An 18,339-nucleotide genomic window follows, 5' to 3' on the forward strand; every position below is an offset into this window, starting at 1 on the left:
AAACAGATCACCAGCCCAGGTGGGATGCATGAGACAAGTGCTCGGGCCTGGTGCACTGGGAAGACCCAGAGGAAACGGGTGGAGAGGGAGGTGGGAGGGGGGATCGGGATGGGGAATACGTGTAAATCTATGGCTGATTCATATGAATGTATGACAAAACCCACTGAAATGTTGTGAAGTAATTAGCCTCCAACTAATAAAAAATAAATAAATAAAATAAAAAAATAAAATAGTTAAAAAAAAGGAAAAAAAAAAAAGAAACGAATCATTTATATGAAGTCCTAGAAATTTTCTTTTTATACCATGGTCTGGTGTGGACTACTGATTTACTGAAAAGGAAGCAGTGAAGAAAGAGGAAATCAAAGCAAACTGCTGACTTGTCAGGGAGTGTGTCTGGGATCAACGATGTTTGTTTGAACTCAGTCAAGTTGGCAGCCCTGGGCCCCATGCACTGCTTCCTGTTACAACTCCACAGCACACAAGACGTTCAGCATCCATCCACATGAGGTCATGGAGGAGGGAGCTGTGTTGACCTTCCTGAGGTGGGTAAGAGTCTCTGTTTCAGGGTGGAGGCCCCAAATTCAGAGTTGAGAGAGAATGTGTCCAGAACTCCAGGTGACTGATATACCCTCTCGAGCTAGACGAGGAGAATAACTAATAATAACTAGTATCTACTGAACATTGAGTATACCAGCAGCTTTTTAAAATACTTTATGTGGATCAGTTCATTTAATCCATGCCAAATAAGGAAACTGAGATGTGGAGACGATAAGAAACTTGCTCAAGTTCATGCAAGAAATAAGTAGCAAAGGAAGGCAGCATGTTCAGGTGGTTGACTTTGAGGCTAAACTCTCCATCATTCTGTCATATTAGCTCACTCCTCAATGCAGATCGTAAGCTCCAGTTAAGGGACAGAATTCTTCCAAGACACTATGTTAGTGGGAAGAGAGTTATTGCTTAACTATTATGATGTATACCATATTTCATAACATAATTATAAAATGTCTTTCATAACTATATGAAATAAAAATCACAAATGAAGGTGTCATTTAATCAGATATATTGAGTACAACAAAACCAATCTCTAGGAAAAACTGAAAAAAATTGGGAAATGGGCTTAGCCTGAAGGAGCTTTGCATGCAGAAGGTATGTGTGTATGTGCGAGTGCACTCAGTTGTGTCTGACCCTTTTGTGACCCCCGGACTGTAGCCTGCCAGGCTTTTATGTCCATGGGATTCTCCAGGCAAAGAATACTGGAGTGGTTTGCTCTATCCTACTCCAGGGGAATTTTCCCGACTTGGACGTTGAACCCGTGTCCCTTGCATCTTCTGCACTGGCAGGCAGGTTCCTTACCACTGTGCCACCTGGGAGGCCCAATCAGAAGGTACTACAACTGATATCAAAGAGGCAGAAATATCTTTTGGAAACATGCCATTGAGAAGCATGTCTGTAATCACCAGGAAATGGAGTGCCCACATGATTTCTGATGCTGAGGCTTCCCCCAAGGGATTAACACCAGAGCTGTTGAAGAAGAACATCTTTTTTCTATTTTCTTGTTTTTTCTGAAGTTCTAGGACAACTTCCAAGCCTTTTGGGTCTCACTGACACAGTTGTCATGTGACACAGAAGATACATTCTAGTGAGGGAAATAAAATCAGATGGGAAACCTCTGCATAACTCCACTGTGTATAATTTGTTTTGTTACCTTTTCTTTGGCTGCATTAGGGAAAGTGGTAGTAAATTCTCCAAGCTGTTTTCTCTTAGAGAAACTATAAGACATTATATCTAAGAAATTTTCACTTAAGATAAGGATGTGAAACAGACCTGCAGAATAAGAGGCTCCATCTAAAACAATCCATCAGTCATTACCTTCATGTACTGAAGACAAGTTCAACACAATACAAGGACCAGGTGAAGGTCCCAAGAAAACTGTTGTATAAGCACAGTCACTGATCCTCAAGGATTTGCAGTTTGGTTAGAGACAGAAAGATCTATATGACACTCTAGAAGACTGAGGTAATAAAATGTAAAGTGGGAAATGTTATCTATGGGTGTTTAAAGAAAGGAGAGGTGACAGAGAGCTGGGTAACCAAGGAGGGCACTGATAAGGAAGTAGAGATGAGGGTGTGTGTGAGTGCACTCTGTGTGTGTGTGTGTGTGTGTGTGTGTGTGTGTGTGTGTGGTGGGGGATGGGAGTACTAAAGAGCATGAGGTTCAAGGCTCTGTTATGGTGTAAGAGCCAAAGCAGGCATCTGTATTCTTCAACTATAGGAATTTATTTTGCCATTGTGACTATATCATTCCACCTTTCTGCTCTTTTCTTTGTGGAATTGCCAGCTAGCTGACCTAAATACCCTGCCAGTGGATGCTGTGTCCTCTTAAACACTGGGCAAGTTTGGACAAGCTAATTTTTAGCTAGCCCCTGAGTTATTAAAAAGACTGAGGTCCAAAGAAAACTAAGGCATATTTGAAAGTTTGCCAGGAAAATAGATCTTAAAAATTCTCATCATAAGAAAAAACAATTGTAACTAGGTGTGATGATGGATGTTAATTAGACTTCTTGTGGTGATCACTTTTTAACATATACAAACATCAAATCACTATGCTGCATACCTTAAACTAATATGTTATATGTCAATTACACCTCAATAAACATTAATTTAAAAGTAGATACCTTTAATATTTGCTGATTATAAAAATGACAAAAGTTGTCTTTTAAATGAGTTAATTTTACAGTAGGTCCCCTACGTATGGACTTTCAAGTTGCAAGCTTTCAAAAATGTGAACATGCATTTGCATGTCCAATCACGTAAGCTAGTTCATCTGTCATGCCATTGTCATGTGCTTGCATCCTCTACAAGTGTACTTTTCTGTGTACTTTACAGTATTCTATAGAGCACAGTAGTGAAGTATCTCTGTTTCAAGCCCAGGATGTCTGGAAGCAAGTGTAAATGCAGTAGTGAAGTAGCTGGTACTACTGTAACTTTCAAGGCACTGTAGTGTAAAATTAAAAATGTTTTATTGTTTTTGTTTTTTTAATACATTATTTGTGTGAAAAGTATTATAAAGCTTATTACAGTACTGTATAAACAATTATGTTAGTTGAGTACTTAGGCTAACATTGTTGGACTTTTGAACAAATTGAACTTACAAATATGTGCTTGGAACAGAACTTATTCATATGTAGGGGACTTACTGTACACTATCATGGCTTTTTGAGAAGTATTTGTGATACATCTATATGTAGTGTACAGACAATGTTGGGTTGGCATAAGAATTCAGTGACCTCCCAGGAGAGATGATGGTGGTCCTGTACGAGATAAGGACCAGTACTTTAACATAGAAAACACAGAAACAATGATGCTCAGGAAAATTTCAAGAAATCAGTCTTAGTTTGTGTACTGGAAGGAAGGAAGGAACGAAGGAAGGAAGGAGGAATAGAAGGGAATGGCTCAGTAGGAGAAAGTTGTGTCAACACTGTGGGGTATTTTCTCAAGATTTACACAGTGGGCCTCTAGAGAAAGCCACAAATTTGTCAGCTTTATTCTGGCTACTTTTTAGGAACTTTGAAGAATTTTCTTTTAGGACAATATTGAAGTTTCTTAACTAATTTATGACACATATTTTCTTAAAAAACCCACATAGTGTCTTGCTCTTTTCCTCCTCTGGCTCCCCATCTGGCTTTAGAATGCTCATGGCTCTCTCTTCTCTATAGAAAGGGGTGTGTGTGTGTGTGTGTGTGTGTGTGTGTGTGTGTGTGTGTGTGTGTGTGTGTGTGTGTGTGTGTGTGTGTGTGTGTGTGTGTGTGTGTGTGTGTGTGTGATTTCAGCCTGGTGAGCACAAGAACTTCTGGAAAAATTACTAAATTCTAAATTTATAGGGAAGGAATGGTTTTCTAGGGATCAGAACGAGGTCTCTTGAACATGGCAAAATTGTGCAACCTGCTCAATTGGTGGTGGTTTAGTCGCTAAGTCATGTCTGACTCTTGTGACCACATGGACTATAACCTGCCAGGCTCCTCTGTCCATAGGATTCTCCAGGCAAGGATACTGGAGTGGGTTGCCATTTCCTTCTCCAGGAGATCTTCCCAACCCAGGAATTGAACCCAGACCTCCTGTATTGCAGGCAGATTCTTTATCAACTGAGCTACAAGGGAAGCCCAATTATGGTCATGAAGCCAGTAATGTGGTCTTTTGCACACTTTCCTAGAATCTGGGCCCTTCACAAAAAACATATAAAGCCTTTCCCTGGGTAGCATCACCATCTTCTACTTTCCTGATAAATACCTGAAACTCTGTATCCTAACCCCCTGTCTCCTCTCTGGCGAAATTGCCCTGTGTGATCATAAGACCTTGCTTATGGCTAGCTGCTACTTTGGAAAAGATCTTATGATTTAATGGGGCCCTCCAGTCTTTTTCAATTTAAAGGAAGCATTAACCTAAATTTAATGGCCCTGAGTTGGGTGGAGTGTGCATGAATACAAGTATTCACTCATGAGCTGGTTTGTCTTAGAAAAAATTTCAGGACAATGTCTAGAAACTCTTATGGGGTCTTTTCTCTTTTTCCAGTTGATAAACACTCCATAAGCATCAGGCAGGCTGTTGAACCCTGGGGTGAAAAGATGAAAGGGGCTCGTGTAGCACAATGTCTTGTCCTTGGGGAGATCACAGTTCAGTCAGAGAAATATACGTATAAACCCTGCTACTGACTCATATTAGGAATCAGAAGTAGGTGAGAAATTGTATTCTGGTTGGTGAGGGAAGAAAAAGGGCCTGTGTGCTTTTGCTTGAGAAAATATTGAGAAAGAATTCTCTCCTTTACCTCCTTCACTGGGAAGCATTGGAAGAGAACTAAAATGAGAGCCCAGAGGGCTGAATGCTAGTTTTGCTATCTTGAAGCAGAAAAGCAACTGGTGAAAGCTTCCCTAGAGAGCAGCCTCCTCTTGGGGCCTGAGGCCAGGATGGCAGATGCTGTGCAGTTAACACACATGGGTGTTTAAGAGTCTGAGCCATTGTTCCTGGTCTGCACCATGCTGGGTTTGCCACACCTGCCTTGGTGTGAACAGCTCTTCCTGATGATGGATGTTGGCACTGGTGTGGGGTGGGGATAAGAGAGACAAATACGGAAAAATGGGAGTTCCCTCAGCACAGCCCTAAGGATGAGAAGGAAAATGCAGTGCATAGCTCCCTCTGACTGCAGCTCCCTAAACTATACCTTCAGGTTTTTCAGTTGCCTCTTTCAAAACAGGTCCTGGGATTTACAAATGGACATAAGAAAGGATGGCTAGATTCCAAGGAGGGCCATTTAACTTTCTAAAACATTCTGCTCCTCTCCCTTCGTGTTTTTAGCTCCCACTGTTTGGAACATTGGTGCAATGGCTTCCCTGGTGGCTCAGACAATAAAGAATCTGCCTGCAACACAGGAGACCCAGGTTCTATCCCTGAGTCAGGAAGATTCCCTGAAGAAGGGAATGCAACCCACTCCAGTATTCTTGCCTGAAGAATCCCATGGACAGAGGAACCTGTCCATGGGGTTGCAAAGAGTCCTACACGACTGAGGGACTAATGTTAAGTTGGTGCAAAAGTAATTGCAGTTTTGCATTGTTGGGCTTTGCTGTTTGATATTAGAATACATTCTTAAATGTGCTTACAATGAAATGTGGTTAAAATGATGTTCTACATCATTTTAATGTGCACTTCTCATGTTATTTTTTTTGCTAATGACATTACTTGCTGTTTATTTTATATTTATTTTAGACTAGGGAAATACTGTTAGAAAAAAAAGCAAACTCATGTGATTTTCTTATTTGAGTTCAAAATGATTGTAAAGCAGCAGACAACTCACAACATCAACAACGCTGTCGGCAGGAACAGCTAAAGAACATGCAGTGCAGTGGTGGTTCAAGAAGGTTTACAAAGGAGATGGCAGCCTTGAAGATACGAGGTGCAGTGGCCGGCCAACAGAAGTTGACAACCAATTGAGAGGATCACCGAAACTGATATTGTTACAACTACATGAGAAATTGCCAAAGAACTCAACATCAACCATTCTGTGGTCATTTGGCATGTGAAGCAAATTGGAAATGTGAAGAAGCTCAATACGTGTGTGCCTCATGAGCTGACCAAAAATTTAAAAAAAATCATCATTTTGAAGGGTCATCTTTTCTTATTCTATGCAATAACAAACTATTTCTCAATCAGATTATGACATGTGACTAAAAGTGGATTTTATATGACAACCAGTGATAACCAGTGCAGTGGTTGGACAGAGGAGAAGCTGCAAAACACTTTCCAAAGTCAAATTTGCACCAAAGAAAGGTCATGGTCACTGAAGGTGGTCTGCTGCGTCTGATCCACTACAGCTTTCTGAATCCCAGTGAAAACCACTACATCTGAGAGGTATGCTCTGTAAATCAAGATGCACCAAAAACTTCAATGCCTGCAGCTATCACTGGTCTACAGAAAGAGCCCAATTCTTCTCCACAACACCTGACATATTCATTTTGAACCAATGCTTCAAAAAAGTTGAATGAATTGGGTTATGAAATTTTGCCTCATCTTCCATATTCACTTGACCTCTTACCAACCGACTACCACTTCTTGAAGCATCACAACAACATTTTGCAGGGAAAAACACTTCCACAACCAACAGGAGGAAGAAAATGCCCTCATCAAAAAGTCTACAAACAATAAATGCTAGAGAGGGTGTGGAGAAAAGGGAACCTTCTTACATTGCTGGTGGGAATGCAAACTGGTACAGTCATTGTGGAGAATGTGTGGAAATTCCTTAAAAAAGTGGGAAAACAAATGCTATGCAACCCAGCATACATCCTGAGGAAACCGGAATTGAAAGAGACACATGTACCCATAAGGTTTTTTTTTTTTTAATTTATTTTTTTATTGAAGGATAATTGCTTTACAGAATTTTGTTGTTTTCTGTCAAACTTCAATATGAATCATCCATAGGTATAAATATATCCCCTCCCTTTTGAACCTCCCTCCCATCTCCCTCCCAATCCCACCCCTCTAGGTTGATACAGAGCCCCTGTTTGAGTTTCCTGAGCCATACAGCAAATTTCTGTTGGCTATCTATTTTACATATGCCAATGTAAGTTTCCATATTACTCTTTCCATACATCTCACCCTCTCCTCCCCTCTCCACATGTTCATAAGTCTATTCTCTATGTCTGTTTCTCCATTGCTGCCCTGTAAATAAATCCTTCAGTACCATTTTTCTAGATTCTGTATATATGTGTTAGAATACAATATTTGTCTTTCTCTTTCTGACTCACTTCACTCTGTATAATAGGTTATAGGTTCATCCACTTCATTAGAACTGACTCAAATGCATTCCGTTTGACGGCTGAGTAATATTCCACTGTGCATATATACCACAACTTCTTCATCCATTCATCTGTCGATGGACATCAAGGTTGCTTCCATGTTCTAGCTATTGTAAATAGTGCTGCAATGAACAATGGGGCACATGTGTCTTTTTCAACCCTGGTTTCCTCAGGGTATATGCCTAGGGGTGGGATTGCTGGGTCATACGGTGGTTTTATTTCTAGTTTTTTAAGAAATCTCCATACTGTCTTCCATAGTGGCTGTATCAATTTATATTCCCACCAACAGTGCAAGAGTGTTCCCTTGTCTCCACACCCTCTCCAGCATTTATTGTTTATAAACTTTTTGATGATGGTCATTCTGACTGGGGTGAGGTGATATCTCATTGTAGTTTTGATTTGCAGTTCTCTAGTAATGAGTGATGTTGAGCATCTTTTCATGTGTTTGTTAGCCATCTGTATGCCTTCTTTGGAGAAATGTCCATTTAGATCTTTTTCCCACTCTTTGATTTGGTTGGTTGTTTTTCTGGTATTGAGCTGTATGAGCTGCTTGTATATATTGGAAATTAATCCTTTGTCAGTTGTTTCATTTGCTATTATTTTCTCCCATTGTGAGGGTTGTCTTTTAACCTTGCTTATAGTGTCCTTTGCTGTGCAAAAGCTTTTAAGGTTAACCAGGCTCCACTTGTTTACTTTTGTTTTTATTTCCATTACTCTAGGAGGTGGGTCATATAGGATCTTGCCTTGATTAATGTCATCGAGGGTTTTGCCTATGCTTTCCTACAAGAATTTTATAGTTTCTGGTCTTACATTTAGGTCTTTAATTCATTGTGAGTTTGTGTATGGTGTTAGGAAGTGTTCTAATTTCATTCTTTTACATGTGGCTGTCCAGTTTTCCCAGCACTATATATATATATGTATATATATACCTATATATATATTTTCCCCCCAGCACCATATATTGAAGAGGCTGTCTTTGCCCCATTGTATATTCTTGCCCCCTTTGTCAAAAATAATGTACCCATAGGTGCATGGGTTTATTTCTGGGCTTTCTATCTTGTTCCATTGATTTATATGTCTGTTTTTGTGCCAGTACCATACTGTCTTGATGACTGTAGCTTCATAGTATAACCTGAAGTCAGGAAGGTTGATTCCTCCAACTCCATGCTTCTATCTCAAAACTGCTTTGGCTATGTGGGGTCTTCTGTGTTTCCACATGAATTGTGAAATTTTTTGTTCTAGTTCTGTGAAAAAAGCCATTGGTAATTTGATAGGGATTACATTAAATCTGTAGGTTGCATTTGGTAGTATAGTCATTTTCACAATATTAATTCTTCCTACCCAGGAACATGGACTATCTCTCCATCTGTTTATGTCATCTTTGATTTCTTTCATTGGTGTCTTATAATTTTCTGTGTATAGTTCTTTTGTCTCCTTAGGTAAGTTTATTCCTAGATATTTATTTCTTTTTGTTGTAATGGTGAATGGGATTGATTCCTTAATTGCTCTTTCTGATTTTTCATTGTTAGTATATAGAAATGCAAGTGATTTCTGCATATTGATTTTGTATCCTGCAACTTTGCTAAATTCACTGATTAGCTGTAGTAACTTCCTGATATTCTCTTCAGGGTTTTCTATGTACAGTATCATGGTATCTGCAAACAGTGAGAGCTTTACTTCTTTTCCCATCTGGATTCCTTTTATTTCTTTTTCTTCTCTGATTGCTGTAGATAAGACTTCCAGAACTATGTTGAATAATAGTGATGAAAGTGGATACCCTTGTCTGGTTTCTGATCTTAGGGAGAATGCTTTCAGTTTTTCACCATTGAGAATAACGTTTGCTGTAGGCTTATCATATATGGCCTTTACTGTTTTAAGGTAGGTTCCTTCTATGCCCATTTTTTGAAGAGTTTTAATCATAAATGGGTGCTGAATTTTGTCAAAGTCTTTTTCTACACCTATTGACATGATCACATGGTTTTTATCTTTCAATTTGTTATTATGGTGCATCATATTGATTTATTTGCATATATTGAAGAATCTTTGCATTCCTGGAATAAACTCAACTTGTTCATGGTGTATGAACTTTTTGATGTGTTGCTGAATTCTCTTTGCTAAAATTTTGCTGAGGATTTTTGCATCTATGTTCATCAGTGACATTTGCCTATAGTTTTCTTTTTGTGTGTTGTCTTTGTCTGGTTTTGGTATCAGGGTGATGGTGGCCTCGTAGACTGTGTTTGGAAGTGTTCCTTCATCTGCAAATTTTTGAAAGAGTTTTAGAAGAATAGGCAATAGCTCTTCTCTAAATGTTTGATAGAATCCTGCTGTGAAGCCATCTGGTCTTGGGCTTCTGTTTTGGAGACATTTTTGATCACAGCTTCAATTTCAGTGCTTTTAATTAATTGGGTTGTTCATAATTTCTATTTCTTCCTGGTTCAGTCTTGGAAGGTTGAACTATTCTAAGAACCTGTCCATTTCTTCCAGGATATCCATTTTTTGCCATACAGTTGTACATAATGGTCTCTTATAATCCTTTTTATTTCTGCATTTTCTGTTGTAACCTCTCCTTTTTCATTTTTAATTTTTTTGATTTGACTCTTCTCTTTTTCTTGATGAGTCTGGATAAAGGTTTGTCAATATTGTTTATCTTCTCAAAGAACCAGCTTTTAGTTTTATTAATCTTTACTATTGGTTCTTTCATCTCTTTTTCATTTATTTCTGCTCGAATCTTTATGATTTCTTTCCTTAAACTAATTTTTTTTTTGTTGTTGTTGTTCTTTATCCAGTTGTTTTAGGTGTAAAGTAAGGTTGCCTATTTGATGTTTCTCTTGTTTCTTGAGGTAGGATTGTATTGCTATAAACTTCCCTCTTAGAACTGTTTTAGCTGCATCCCATAGGTGTTGAGTTGTCATGTTTTCATTGTCATTTGTTTCTAGAAATTTTTTGATTTTCCTTTTGATTTCTTCAGTAACCTGTTGTTTAAATTTAAATGTGTTGTTTAATCTCCATGTGTTTGTGTTTGCTACAGTTTTTTTTTTCTTGCAATTGATGTCTAGCCTCATAGTGTTGTGGTCAGAGAAAATACTTGATATGATTTCAATTTTCTAAAATGTACTGAGGTTTGATTTGTGACCCAAGATGTGGTCTATCCCAGAGAATGTTCCATGTGCACTTGAGAAGAAGGTGTATTCTTCTGCATTTGGATAGAATGTCCTGAAAATATCAATGAGATCCATCTCATCTAATGTATCATTTAAGAGTTGTGTTCCCTTATTAATTTTCTGTTTTGATGATCTGTCCATTGGTGTGAGTGGGGTGTTAAAGTCTCCTACTATTATTGTGTTATTGCCAATTTCTCCTTTTATGTCTGTTAGTGTTTGTCTTATATATTGAGGTGCTCCTATGTTGGGTGCATAGATATTTACAATTATTATGTCTTCCTCTTGGATTGATCCCTTGATCATTATGTAGTGTCCTTCCTTATCTCCTGTAATTTTCTTTATTTTAAGGTCTATTTTGTCTGATTTGAGGATTGCTACTCCAGCTTTCTTTTGCTTCTCATTTGCATGCAATACATTTTTCCATCCTGTCACTTTCAATCTATATGTGTCTTGAGGTCTGAAGTAAGTTTCTTGTAGACAGCATATATGTGGATCTTGTTTTTGCACCCATTCAGCCAGTCGGTGTCTTTTGGTTGGAGCATTTAAATCCATTTACATTGAAAGTAGTTATTGATATATACGTTCCTATTGCCAATTTCTTAATTGTTTGGGGTGGATTTTGTAGGTCTTTTTTCTTCTCTTGTATTTCTTGATTATATGAGTTTACAACATTTGTTGTAAACCTGGTGTGGTGGTACTGAATTCTCTCAACTTTTGCTTGTCTGAAAATCTTCTTATTTCTCCATCAATTTTGAATGAGATCCTTGCCAGGTACAGTAATCTTGGTTGTAGATTTTTCCCTTTCAGTACTTTAAATATATCCTGCCATTCCCTTCAGGCCTGCAGTTTCTGCTGAAAGATAAGCTGTTAAGCATATGGGGTTTCCCTTGTATGTTACTTGTTGCTTCTCCCTTGCTGCTTTTAATAGTCTTTCTTTGTGCTTAGTCTTTGTTAGTTTGATCAGTATGTGTCTTGGTGTGTTCCTCCTTGGTTTATCCTGTATAGATGTCTTTGTGTCTCTTGGACTTGATTGGCTATTTCCCTTTCCATGTTGGGGAAATTCTCAACTGTAATCTCTTCAAAAACTTTCTCATACCTTTTCTTTTTCTCTTCTTCTTCTGGGACCCCTATAATTCAAATGTTTGTGCATTTGATATGGTCCCAGAAGTCTCCGAGACTGTCCTCAGCTCTTTTCATTCTTTTTACTTTATTCTGCTCTTCAGAAATTATTTCCACCATTTCATCTTCCAGCTCACTGATTCTTCTGCTTCAGATATTCTGCTATTAATTCCTTCTAGAGTATTTTTGTCACTCTGCTTATTTAACTTATATGCAGAGTACATCATGAGAAATGCTGGGCTGAATGAAGCACAAGCTGGAATCAAGATTGCCAGGAGAAATATCAATAACCTCAGATATGCAGATGACACCACCCTTATGGCAGAAAGTGAAGAAGAACTAAAGAGCCTCTTGATGAAAGTGAAAGAGGAGAGTGAAAAAGTTGGCTTAAAGCTCAACATTCAGAAAACTAAGATCATGGCAACCGGTCCCATCACTTCATGGCAAATAGATGGGGAAACAGTGGAAACAGTTTAAATAAAGTGGCTGACTTTATTTTTCTGGGCTCCCAAATCACTGCAGATGGTGACTGCAGCCAGGAAATTAAAAGACACTTACTCCTTGGAAGGAAAGTTATGACCAACATAGATAGCATATTAAAAAGCAGAGACATTGCTTTGTCAACAAAGGTCCGTTTAGTCAAGGCTATCGTTTTTCCAGTAGTCATGTATGGATGTGAGAGTTGGACTATAAAGAAAGCTGAGCACTGAAGAATTGATGCTTTTGGAGACTGTTGGAGACTCTTGAGAGTCCCTTGGACTGCAAGGAGATCCAACCAGTCCATCCTAAAGGAGGTCAGTCCTGGGTGTTCTTTGGAAGGACTGATGTTGAAGCTGAAACTCCAATACTTTGGCCACCTGATGCGAAGAGCTGACTCATTGGAAAACAACCTGATGCTGGGAAAGATTGAGGGCAGGAGGAGAAGAGGACGACAGAGGATAAGATGGTTGGATGGCATCACCGATTCAATGGACATTGCTTTGGGTGGACTCTGGGAGTTGGTGATGGACAGGAAGGCCTGGCGTGCTGCGGTTCATGGGGTCGCAAAGAGTCGGACACGACTGAGTGAACTGAACTGATGGCAAAAACCATCACAATAATATAAAGTAATTATCCTAAATTAAAATAAATAAATTTAAAAAAGAAAATGCTTTCTAAGTCACAAAGCATAGATTTTAATGCTACAGGAATAAACAAACTTATTTCTCATTGGCAAAAAATGTGTTGACTGTAATGGTTCCTATCTTGATTAATAAAGATATATTTGAACCTAGTTATAATAATTTAAAATTCATAGCCTGAAGCTGCAGTTACTTTTTACCAACCTAAACACATTTCTGCCTCCCTTCTCTAAATGTTCTGATCTTCCATGGCTCAGCTGAATTCCTATTCCTTCCTGTTCTTCCTCTTCACATAATTCACATAATTACAGTTAACTTTGAACTCCCTTGCTTTGGGACTCCCATTTTGGAGGTTTGCATTGTCATTTAGATACCTTATGACTTTTTAATTGCTTTGCGTGTGCTTACTTTGTCTTTCAACTGCACAGAAAGGGACTAATTATGGAACTCTTTTATGTGCACAATAGGGGGCTTACCTGGTGGCTCAGATGGTAAAGAATCTGCTGCAATGCTGGAGACCCAGGTTCCATCCCGGGTTGGGAAGATCCCCTGGAGAAGGAAATGGCAACCCACTCTGGTATTCTTGCCTGGAGACTTCCATGGACAGAGGAGCCTAGTGGGTACAGTCCCTGTGGACAGAAAGAATCAGAGATGGCTGAGCAACTAACTTATTCACACTTACAGAAGGTACATAGTGCTCAGCCCATCATTGGGCCCTCGAGATAGAGCCTTGCTTGATTGACTCTGTGGCAGCTTGCCGCATCAGACAACTAGAACGGGTGGAGTAGTGAAGACTCAAGACCGAGGGAAAATGCAGAGATAACGAGGATGATGATGAGAGTATCAATTCCTAGGCAGGTGGATAAGAAATCTGGGGCCCCTGAGGAGGAGAAAGGGATCTGAAGCTCTCAAGGAGGAGACAAGGGTCTGGAATTCTCAAGGAGAAGGAAAGGACAAATGTTTTTTTCTTATATTCCTTAGTAAGGATTATATAACAATAATGGGTCCTACTTGAGGACATGTTTCTCCTTCCTGAAAACCTTCTGACTAATCCTGCTATCTTAAAATGTATATTATGGGAGTGGGTCTAGTAAGATCTTTACAACCTTGAGACATTCTTTTGATTTATTGTAGTGACCAATTTAAAAGTATATAAGTCCCTTGCTAAGACTAGGGATTGGGGCACTCTCCATCCCCCTTCTGATGTTTATGTTGGAAGTTTTCTCTGTCCCTTTTTATACTTTAATAAAATTCTGCCACACAAAAGCTCTCGAGTGATCAAGCCTGGTCTTTGGTCCTGAAACTAAATTTTCTTCGGAGATCACGAGTCCAACACCGTTCACCATAAGCTATCAATGATACTGGTGATTGGGACTCCAGAAAGTGTCCTGGTAACTACAAGTGCATATCACAGCTTCCTTACAGGTTTCATGTTGAAGTTTCTATTTCTTGAGATTGCTAAGGAAAAAAAATGTTCATGCTCACAGGAATGAGCATAAGTGAGCTACGAAGTTCTCAGCCAGACATAGTCTGGATATCAAAACATGCTGTCGTGTTTAGCCCTTGGCTGGCTCATTTCATCCTCGCCTATAGCTCAGTTGGTAAAGAATCTGCCTGCAATGCAGGAGACCCTGGTTTAATTCCTGGGTCAGGAAGTTCTCCTGGAGCAGGGATAGGCTACCCACTCCAGGATTCTTGGGCTTCCCTGGTGGCTCAGCTGGTAAAGAATCTGCCTGCAATACAGGAGACCTGGGTTTGAGCCCTGGGTTGGGAAGATCCCCTGGAGAAGGGAAAGGCTACCCACTCTAGTATTCTGGCCTGGAGAATTGCATGGACTGTCTAGTCCATGGGGTTGCAAAGAATTGGACACGACTGAGTGACTTTAACTGGGAACTTTAATACTTCACGTGAAAGCACAAGCTCAGTCTGTTTCATTCACATGGATCTTGGTAAACCTTGCAAAAGAGTGGAGCATGTTTTCTATTCTTTCCCAGTCTATAACACATTTGTGACTTTACTGGAATGCTCTGGGCCCACTCAAGACAGGAAATGAGTTTAGTGTTGGTGCATGATAGTGCTATTTCTGAAAATGAGATGTTGTGTGACCAGAAACATGCAGACAGCCACCCAAGAAGGAGCTCACATCTGGAGAAGTAAGAGCTGCTGCCAGCATTTCTCTCTGATGTGATAAACCTGAGGATGTGGACATGTGGCAAAATATTTTCCCTTTAGTAAAAAATTAAACCATAAGCAACAGAAGGAAGGAAAAAATGCTATAAATCTCTCATTTCCTGATCACCCACAGGGAGTACAAAGGTAAAAATACTGCAAGCTACACTCTCTAGAGCTTGACATCAAGGCTGAGGGCTTCTCGAGACCTTGTGGCTTAGTATGGGGGTTCCTATCACAGGCCTTGCAAGCAGTGTCATTCAGCTGGACCAGAGAAAATAATAGGAGTCCTAGGCAAAAAAATTCTACGAAAAAAACTTTACTTCTGATGTTAATATTAATAACGATAATGATAAAAACAATAGAAACTAATTGAGCAACAGCTATGTGCTAGTAATCTGGCCTTGTTGCTTTATACATTCTAGTTCACATTATCTTCATGAAAGGTCCCTAAGGTAGTCACTAGCATTATCTCCATTCTACAGATAAGTAAACAGAGACATAGGCTTCCCTTGTGGCTCAGTGGTCAAGAATCTGCCAGTGCAGGAGCCAAGGGTTTGATCCCTGGGTTGAGAAGATCCTCTGGAGGAGGAAATGGCAACCCACTTCAGTATTCCTGCCTGGAAAATCCCATGGACAGAGAAACTTGGCGGGCTAGAGTCCATGGGATCACAAAGAGTTGGACACGACTCAAGCAACTGAGCATGCAGACACTCAAACAGAGGTACAGAGTGGACAAAAGACTTGTCTAAGGTTCGAGCATAATAAGTCAAGAAGGTAAACTCCAGTTTCTAGTCTCTATTCAAATAAGTGAAATATAAAGATAGTCCTACTAAAAAGATGTAAACATTTATGTTTTTAGTAATCATGTCTAATTCTGTGGTTGTGTGATTACACACACAATATCTCTAAGAAGGTATAAAGACACATAACTCTAAGTCCTAATCTAGTTCCCAACTTGAGCATATTTAGATTGAGGCAAAGGTAGCAATGGAAGATCCCCTGGAGAAGGGATAGGCTACCCACTCCAGTATTCTTGGGCTTCCCTGGTAGCTCAAGTAAAGAGCTACTTTACTTTCTTCCCTGCTAAAGAATCTGCCTGAAGGCATGAGACCTGGGTTCAATCCCTGGTTTGGGAAGGTTCCCCTGGAGGAGGGTACGGCAAACCACTTCAGCATTCTTGTCTGGTGAATCCCATGGATAGAGGAGCCTGGTGGACTACAGTCCATAGGTTAGCAAAGACTCAGACTTGACTGAGTGACTGACTGAGTACGCATGCAAAGATAGCTAATCATAACTCTAAACAATCTCTTTAACTTTTAAACTATTATTATTTGATCAGATTTAAAGCACTTAACCTGAATGAGAGACACGATGTACCCGAGGTGATAGTATAAACAGACACAAATACAGTAACTAGATGGTTCGAGAAGACGTGTCTTTTGGGTTTCTGAGATCATCTATGACATATCCTTTTACACAAGATATTGCCCATGTTAGAAGTATAGACCTCACAATAAAAGACTACATGTTTTTCATAAAATCTTGCTTGTTATGTCCTCTATGTAGTATAAAATGCAGCAAAATTCTACATATAAACTATAGTGTATCTGAGAATATGAGAAAGATTAAATTGGATCGACGTACTTCTGCTTAAAAAGTCTTGTCTTCTCAGCTCCTATGCTTCCTTGAAATTGCTCAGACTCCAATCACAGGTTGTTCAGCCACTCAGTCGTGTCCAACTCTTTGTGACACCCTGAGCTGCAGTACACTTCCTTGTCCTTCATTATCTCTCAGAGTTTTCTCAAACTCATGTCCATTTAGCTGGTGATGCCATCCAATTATTTCATCCTCTGTCATCCCCTTCTTCTCTCGCCTTCAATCTTTCCCAGCATCAGGGTCTTTTCAATGACTTAGTTCTTGGCATCAGGTGGCAAAAGTATTGAAGTTTCAGCTTCAGCATCAATCCTTCCAATGAATATTCAGGACCAATTTCCTTTAGGATATACTGGTTGGATCTCTTTGCTGTCCAAGGGACTCTCAAGACTCTTCTCCAACACCACAGTTCAAAAGCATCAATTCTTCAGCACTCAGCTTTATAGTCCAACTCTCACATACATACATGACTAAAGGAAAAACCATAGCCTTGACTAGATGGACTTTTGTTGGCAAAGTAACATCTCTGCTTTTTAATATGGTGTCTAGGTTAGTCATAACTTTTATTCCAAGGAGCAAACATCTTTTAATTTCATGGCTGCAGTCACCACCTGCAGTGATTTGAGAGCCCCCCAAAATAAAGTCTCTCACTGTATCCACTGTTTCCCCATCTATTTGCCATGAAGTGATGGGACCAGTTGCCATGATCTTAGTTTTCTGAATGTTGAGCTTTAAGCCAACTTTTTCACTCTCCTCTTTCATTTTCATCAAGAGGCTCTTTAGTTCCTCTTCACTTTCTGCGATAAGTGTGGTGTCATCTGCATATCTGAGGTTATTGATATTTCTCCTGGCAATCTTGATTCCAGGTTGTTCTTTATCCAGCCTGGCACTTCACATGATGTACTCTGCATAAAAGTTAAATAAGCAGGGTGACAATATACAGCCTTGATGTACTCCTTTCCCAATTTGGAATCAGTCTGTTGTTCCATGTCCAATTCTAACTGTTGCTTCTTGACCTGCATACAGATTTCTCAGGAAGCAGGTCTGGTCATCTGATATTCCCATCTCTTTAAGAATTTTCCTCAGTTTGTTTTGATCCACACAGTCAAAGCCTTTAGCATAGTCAATAAAGCAGAAGTAGATGTTTTTCTGGAACTCTCTTGCTTTTCCAACGATCTAATGGATGTTGGCAATTTGATTTCTGGTTCCTCTGCCTTTTCTAAATCCAGCTTGAACATCTGGAATTTCGTGATTCATGAACTGTTGAAGCCTGGCTTGGAAAATTTGGGTATTAATTTGCTAGCATGTGAGATGAGTGCAATTGCATGATAGTTTGAACATTCTTGGGCTTCCCTGGTGGCTCAGAGGGTAAAGTGTCTGCCTGCAATGTGGGAGACCTGGGTTCTATCCCTGGGTCGGGAAGATCCTCCGGAGAAGGAAATGGCAACCCACTCTGGTATTCTTGCCTGGAAAATCCCATGGACAGAGAAGCCTTGTAGGCTACAGTCCATGGGGTCTCAAAGAGTTGGACACAACTGAGCAACTTCAATTTTGAGCGTTCTTTGGCATTGCCTTTCTTTGGAGCTGGAATGAGAACTGACCTTTTCCAGTTGTGTGGACACTGATGAGTTTTCCAAATTTGCTGGCATATAGACTTCAGCACTTTCACAGCATCATCTTTTAGGATTTGAAATAGCTCAACTAGAACTCCATCACCTCCACTAGCTTTGTTCAAAATTATGCTTCCTAAGGCCCACTTGACTTCACATTC

This window comes from Cervus canadensis, chromosome 13 (assembly GCF_019320065.1).
Source record: "Cervus canadensis isolate Bull #8, Minnesota chromosome 13, ASM1932006v1, whole genome shotgun sequence".
NCBI lineage: Eukaryota > Metazoa > Chordata > Mammalia > Artiodactyla > Cervidae > Cervus > Cervus canadensis.